This window comes from Leopardus geoffroyi, chromosome C3 (genome assembly GCF_018350155.1).
Source record: "Leopardus geoffroyi isolate Oge1 chromosome C3, O.geoffroyi_Oge1_pat1.0, whole genome shotgun sequence".
In the NCBI taxonomy this organism is placed as follows: domain Eukaryota; kingdom Metazoa; phylum Chordata; class Mammalia; order Carnivora; family Felidae; genus Leopardus; species Leopardus geoffroyi.
In genome coordinates this window covers 25,518,725-25,526,625 of record NC_059338.1, presented here as the reverse complement: position 1 = coordinate 25,526,625, position 7,901 = coordinate 25,518,725, and positions in this window count along the sequence as shown.

Below are 7,901 nucleotides of genomic sequence, written 5' to 3'. Positions count from 1 at the left end.
CTGCCAGATGCGCGGAGCTCATTAGTCCGTTTGAATCATCACGTCTCCCAGACCCCGCCCCGCGCACTGATAGGCCCCGCCTCCTCCGTGGGGTCCTGTTAGTCAAGATGCTCTGAGAGTGCACGGCCGCAAAACAAAAATGGTCGCTGCTTGGCCCGCCCCCTGGTTTCCACTCCAGGATTGCAGATTCGTTTTAGGTCGCATCTTGGAAGGACTAGAAAAAAAGATTTATACGGGATTCAATGTCATTTAGTGGTAGTTTAATGATGTTTCGTGTCGCCTGCTTTGATCATCTAGAAACTGCACTAATAGCAAAACCCGTGGGCTAGGTAGCTGATTCGTCACTAAGGGGCTGCTTCAGAATTGGAGGGAAATTCCATAGGTTCAAAATTTTTGACCTTAAACGCACAAACCCCTTCCCTTGACTTCAGCATTAGCCCTCCGGGGTCCAAACGCTGTTGGAGCAGAGAGGCAGGATCTTAATCAAGGAATAACTTGGCTCCCAATTTCTATTCTCCATTCTGGACCTTGAGATCCATTTCAGGGTCATTAGAGTCCTGGTCTCCGACATTACTTTAGGGTCTTAATGATTAGAAGCATGAGCTCTGGGGCCACAAAGTGTTTCGGTTTGAACCTCAGATCCACAACTTAGTAGTTGTATAACTTTACCTCATTGTGCCTCAGTTTTCTCATGTGTAAAATGGGGAACAAAGATACTTAACCTCATAGGGTTATTAGGATTAAATGAGTTAATATATGAAAAGCCCCTGGGACAGTCACCCACGCACAGTAAGCAGTATCTAAGTGTTTGTTAAAATTCAATTTTTGCGGGGCGCCTGGGTGGCGCAGTCGGTTAAGCGTCCGACTTCAGCCAGGTCACGATCTCGCGGTCCGTGAGTTCGAGCCCCGCATCGGGCTCTGGGCTGATGGCTCAGAGCCTGGAGCCTGTTTCCGATTCTGTGTCTCCCTCTCTCTCTGCCCCTCCCCCGTTCATGCTCTGTCTCTCTCTGTCCCAAAACTAAATAAACGTTGAAAAAAAAAAAAAAAAAATTCAATTTTTGAAAGGTGACCTTATCCCTGGGTAAGAGTGGATGAGGTTGGCTGAAGACTCCAGACAAGCCACTGAGGGTAACTCAGATCATTCCATTTAAATTCATAAATATTTGTTGGATGCCTAAAATTCTCAGAAGTAGAGCTCAGAATTCCTATGAGAATGACTAGGGTTTACTTCACCATGGTAAAAAAAGATTTCAATGCCTGCCACAGGCAGCCTGTTAATAACCAACTGAAGATACACTTTATAAACAAACAAACCAACCTACCACTGTCTCCCTGGTGAAAATCTCCCCTTATATAAAATCTGGCTTCTCTAAGGGAGGAGAATGGCACAGCTCACCAGTGAAGCATTAAACAAGTTATCTTCTCTCTTTAGCCTGTCACTCCACCTTTCTTCCCTGAGTGTGTGTGTGTATAGTAAAGAAGTACAAACATAAAATTCATTATTTTAACTGTTTCCAAGTGTATGGTTCAATGGCATTAAGTACATTTACAATGTTTTACAACCATCACCACCATCCATCTCCAGAACTTTTTCATCTTCCTCAACTGAAGCTCTGTACCGTTGAACACTAATTTCCATTCCTTCTCTCCCCAGACTTTGGCACCCATCGTTTTACTTCGTTTTTATGAATCCGACTACTAAGTAGAATCGAATTGTATTTGTTCTTTTGTGGACTGATTTCACTTAGCACGTCTTCCAGGTTCATTGATGTTTTCGCGTGTATCAAAATGTTCTTTTTTTATTTTATTTTATTTTATTTATTTGAGAGAGAGAGCACGTGTTCGAGTGGAGGAGAGGCAGACAGAGGGAGAGAGAGAGAATCCCAAGTAGGCCCCGCACTGTCAGCACAGAGCCTGACTCAGGGCTCCAACCCCTGAACCGTGCGGATCATGACCAGAGCCGAAACCAAGAGTCGGACGCTTAACCAACTGAGCCACCCAGGCGCCCCAAAAATGTTCTACCTTTAAAGGCAGGTTTTAAAACGTTTATTTCTTTATTTTGAGAGAGAAGTGGGGGAGGGGTAGAGAGAGAGGGAGAGAGAGAATCCCAAGCAGGCACCGAGGTCAGTTAGGAGTCCAAGGAGGGCTCGATTCCACCGGCATGAGATCATGATCTGAACCAAAATCAGGAGTTGGACGCTTAACCAACTGAGCCACCCAGGAGCCCCAAATGTTCTGCTTTTTTTTTTTTTTTTTTAATTTCTTTTTTTTTTTTCAACGTTTATTTTATTTTTGGGACAGAGAGAGACAGAGCATGAACGGGGGAGGGGCAGAGAGAGAGGGAGACACAGAATCGCAAACAGGCTCCAGGCTCTGAGCCATCAGCCCAGAGCCCGACGCGGGGCTCGAACTCACGGACCGCGAGATCGTGACCTGGCTGAAGTCAGACGCTCAACCGACTGCGCCACCCAGGCGCCCCATCAAATGTTCTGCTTTTTGAACACTGAATAATATTTCAATGTATGCATATATCACATTTTGTTTACCCATTCAACAATCAGTGGACACTTGGGTTGCTTCCAGATTTTCATTATTGTGAATAATGCTGCTGTGAACATGGGTGTACAAGAGTCTTTTTGAGCCCCTGCTTTCAATTCTTTGGGGTACATCTGAAATAGAATTACTAACCTCGCGGTCGTATTTTCACTTTTTTTTTTTTTTTTTTTAAAGTTTTTTTATTTTTTATTTTTGGGACAGAGAGAGACAGAGCATGAACGGGGGAGGGGCAGAGAGACAGGGAGACACAGAATCGGAAACAGGCTCCAGGCTCTGAGCCATCAGCCCAGAGCCCGACGCGGGGCTCGAACTCACGGACCGCGAGATCGTGACCTGGCTGAAGTCGGACGCTTAACCGACTGCGCCACCCAGGCGCCCCTACTTTTTGAGGAATCTCCATACTGTTTTCCACAGCAACTGCACCGTTTTACATCCCCACCAACAGTGCACAAGGGGTGTGTCCACATCCTTGCCAACGTTATTTTTTTGGTAGTAAGCATCCTCATCAGTGTCTGAATATGTCTTGACTAAGTTTACTGTCAAACATACTATTATCAAAATGCCAGTGCAAGACTAGGGTGGTGCAGTGATCGTGAGTGACTTTGTTGGGGGTTGTTTTATTAGGGCAGATTGCTATTATTTTAGAAAATACCTTCATTTAGTATTGTAAGATGAGGCAGAGGAATTCTGGGTACTCATTTATTAGGTAATGAAAGGAACTGGCCATAGTCAACATGTCCAGGCAGGTGGAAATCTCAGGACAGGTTTCCAGGCCGTGCCCTTCTAATTGAGTTCAAGACCAACTGACAGATGGTCACTCAACGAAGACTCTTCTTCCAAGGTAAGAGTCATACCCTACTCTCTTCACACCTCAGCTTTAGCTAACATCTTCCTCCGTTTGCTTGTTCATTCACTATTTCTTTTTTTTTTTTTTTCCTTCTTTTTTTCTTCTTCTTTTTTTTTTTTCAACGTTTATTTATTTTTGGGACAGAGAGAGACAGAGCATGAACGGGGGAGGGGCAGAGAGAGAGGGAGACACAGAATCGGAAACAGGCTCCAGGCTCTGAGCCATCAGCCCAGAGCCCGACGCGGGGCTCGAACTCACGGACCTCGAGATCGTGACCTGGCTGAAGTCGGATGCTTAACCGACTGTGCCACCCAGGCGCCCCGTTCATTCACTATTTCAACAAACACTGTCCCTTAAGAAGAAAGTAACTGAAGATTGGAACTTCTGCTTTACTTTTTCGTGGGCAAGTACTGAATTCTGCCTTCAAGAGCCCCAGCACTGTCTCCCTGTCTGCCAGAGCCTGGAATGAAGTCTCCAAGGTGAGTTCCCTCTTGTCCATCCCCAAATGCTCTGCCCTGGGCACATGTCACAACCACAATCAGTTTGCTGGAAACTGAAGAAAGATATCATATGATAGGCTAGACTTTAGAAGCACCGTCAGATAACGCTGAAGGGACAATATACATAATAAAACTATGAAAAACTAGGAAAACAAAAAAGCTAAGGAGACAGTAAAGACAGTAATTCCTTTTCCCTGGAAATGAGATTTAATGGCCTTTTAAATCAATGCTTAATTTCCCTATGATTTTAGTTATGTTTTGGGAAGTAGCCTTTTCTTCTCCACTTAGTGTTTAAGACACTAAGAAGTGGGAGTGCCGGGTGGCCGGCTGATGACTCTTCCCTGTCCCTGATAAAAACGCATTTCCTTCAAGGCTAAGCTATAATAGCTGGGAGATTTATAACAAATTTTGAGCACTTACTCTGTGCTGGGCACTTTTAGTTCTGTGACCTCATGAAAGTCATCCAACCAGCTCTAAAGACAGACGTTATTTCTGCCGACCACAGGAGCACAGAAAGCGACCTGTCTTTGAAGACCCTGCCAGGAAGTTAAAGAAAAGTTCTCCCAGGCTTTTTTTTTTTTTTTTTTAAACTTCCACCTCCAATCTCCTGACTCTCTGCTCCATCATACTCATAAGAAAGGATGGGACAGAAGAGCTGTGTGTCTGCTTAGTCTTTCTACAACCCCAGAGGCTGAGTAACCTTGGAGGTTAAGTTCATGGTTAAGGAGGCTGCTCCTTTGCCCACAGATCAAAGTCAGAAAAAGATTGGGGCAAAGTCAATTTAAACATTTAAATTCATTTTCTTGTGTAGATTTCTTCTGCTCCAGACTTCTAACTTCCTCTCTACTTTAAAGACTGTTCAAAGGGCGCCTGGGTGGTTCAGTTGGATAAGCATCCAACTTCAGCTCAGGTCATGATCTCATGTCTGTGAGTTCAAGCCCCGCACTGGGCATTGGGCTCTGTGCTGACAGCTCAGAGCCTGGAGCCTGCTTCAGATTCTACATCTCCCTCTCTCTCTGCCCTTCCCCTGCTCATGCTCTGTCTCTCTCTCTTTCTCTCTCTCTCTCAAAAATAAATAAACATTGGGGCGCCTGGGTGGCTCGGTAGGTTGAGCGTCCGACTTCGGCTCAGGTCATGATCTCGCAGTCCGTGAGTTCGAGCCCCGCGTCGGGCTCTGTGCTGACAGCTCAGAGCCCGGAGCCTGTTTCAGATTCTGTGTCTCCCTCTCTCTCTGACCCTCCCCCGTTCATGGTCTGTCTCTCTCTATCTCAAAAATAAATAAACGTTAAAAATAAATAAATAAATAAACATTAAAATTTTTTTTTTTTAAAAATAGAGAGTGTTAAGACATAAGGTTGGGTGGATTTCTGTAAATAGAGGTTTTGTTTGAGTTGCGGGGACTATGGGTGGATTGGAGTTTTCTTCATTTTCCTTAATGAGATTTAACTTTTATCATGATAAAAGTATTAAAAAATCTGGGGGTGCCCGGGGGCTCAGTCAGTTGAGCATCAGACTCTTAATTTCCCCTTGGGTCATGATCCCAGGGTCATGGGATCGAGCCCCCTTGTCGGGTTCCGTGCTGAGTGTTAAGCCTGCTTGAGATTCTTTCTCTCTCCTTCTGCCCCTTTTCCCCGATCCCATGTCCTCCCTCTCTCGATTTTTTATTTTTTTAATGTTTACTTATTTATTTTGAGAGAGAGAGAGAGAGAGCATGAGTGGGGGAAGGGTGGAGAGAGAGCACGAGAGAGAATCCCAAGCAGGCTCCACGCTGTCCGTGCAGAGCCCGATGCGGGGCTCAACCCTACCAACCGTGAGATCATGACCTGAGCTGACTGAGCCACCCAGGTGCCCTATCGCTAGCTCTCTTAAAAAAAAAAAAAAAAAAAAAAGTATTAAAAAATCTGTATGCCCATTTAATAAATTACTCTTTATTGCTAGCATATTGAACATGTGTTGTATGGAAAAAATTCAAGGATGCCACCACCAAAACACACACATAAAAAATGAGAAGCAGTGTATTGTGTAGGAAAGGGCCATTTTCCGGAGTCACACCGCTTAAGGCTAAAAATCAGTTTGCCACTTGCTAGCTGTCCCACCTTGGGCGAAGCCTAAATTTTTTGTGCCTGTTTATATATAATAGGTCATTGTAAAAATAAAAATAATCCACGTGAAGTGCTTAGGGGAATACTTGGCTTATAGCAGCACTTACATGTTAGCTACTGGCAGCAACAGTTGAGAAGGGAATGGCTGTTAAAATCCCTGTATTTGCAAATAACATAGCTGATATTCAAAATTAAATGTCAGTCACTGCATTGGGGTGACATACCTTAGTAAATGGAAGTTGTTGATTAAACATTTTAGGATATGTGTGCACCGCATGCTACTCAAACTGCACTTAATGTTTCCCCAAATTTAATATGGAAATGTGATTGTCTCTACTCCATGCATGAACGTAGTTTTAAAAGCTAACACAAACCGGAAGTTCCAAACCCAAAAAGGATCAGTTCTGTTTCTCTAAATGTCTGGGCTTCTTTTCTTTTTCAAGATTTTTCAAATTTTTGGAGCACCTGGGTGGCTCAGTTGGTTAAGCGTCCGACTTCGGCTTAGGTCATGATCTCACACGGTTTGTGAGTTCGAGCCCTGCATCCAGCTCTGTACTGACAGCTCAGAGCCTGGAACCTGCTTCGGATTTTGTGTCTCCCTCTCTCTCTGCCCCTCGCTCATGCTGTCTCTCTCTCTCTCTCAAAACTAAATAATCATTAAAAAAAATATTTTTTTTAAATATTTTTTGAAAATTTTCAGGCAATCTCTACACCCAATGTAGGACTCAAACCCACCACCCCAAGATCAAGAGTTGTAGGATTCACCCACTGAACCAGCCAGGTACCCCGGGGCTTATTTTCTAAAATAGGTTTTTCGGGTCAAATGTTTCCCAGAAACCTAAATGATAGAATGGAGATGGGAAATTCAGAGACATGAAGTTGTCTTGACTTTATGACAAGTTCAACTGGCTGCCTATCAATCAAATTTTGAGACATTTGTTCCCTCAAACATAAAATGTGAAGAACTGTTTGCTTTCTTATTTCAGAGATAGTTTAAGAAGCATATACAACTCAGAGCTTGGGGAAGAGTTTACACCAACACAGACATTAGTAGTTGGTGCTACTGGGCTGCCCTTCTCACGTCGTGATACATCATAAATGCCTACTCTCTGTCCTTGCTCTTCCTACGTGCTTTCTCCTCTTTATTCTCATTAATGTGTAGTTAGTTCCTAATCACATAGACTTTGGGTGTAAATCAAAGTTGAGTACGAAGAAAAGGTATTAAAACACTACCATCACGGGGCACCTGGGTGGCGCAGTCGGTTAAGCGTCCGACTTCAGCCAGGTCACGATCTCGTGGTCCGTGAGTTCGAGCCCCGCGTCGGGCTCTGGGCTGATGGCTCAGAGCCTGGAGCCCGTTTCCGATTCTGTGTCTCCCTCTCTCTCTGCCCCTCCCCCGTTCATGCTCTGTCTCTCTCTGTCCCAAAAATAAATAAACGTTGAAAAAAAAAAAAAAAAAAAAAAAAAAAAAAACCACTACCATCGCCTAATGGAAGTCCTGTGAAGTGTATGTGATAGTTAATTTGTCAATTTGACTAGGCAATGGAGTGCCCAGATATCTGGTTAACCATCATTCTAGGTGTTTCTGTGAGGGTGTTTTTGGATGAGATTAACACTGAAATCAGTAGACTGAGTAAAGCATCCTACCCTCCGTAATGTGGATGGGCCTCGTCCAATCAGTTGAGGGCCTAAATACAACATAAGGTTGACCCTCTGCTGAGTGAGACAGAATTCTCCTGTCTGATGGCTTCCAAGCAGGAATATCATCAGCTATTACAGCCTAACTAACAGCCTTGGGACCTGAACTGGAACGTCAACTCCGCATATGTTGGACTTGCCAGGCTCCATAGCTGCACACGTCAGTTCCTTATAATAAATCCCTTTACATATGCATAT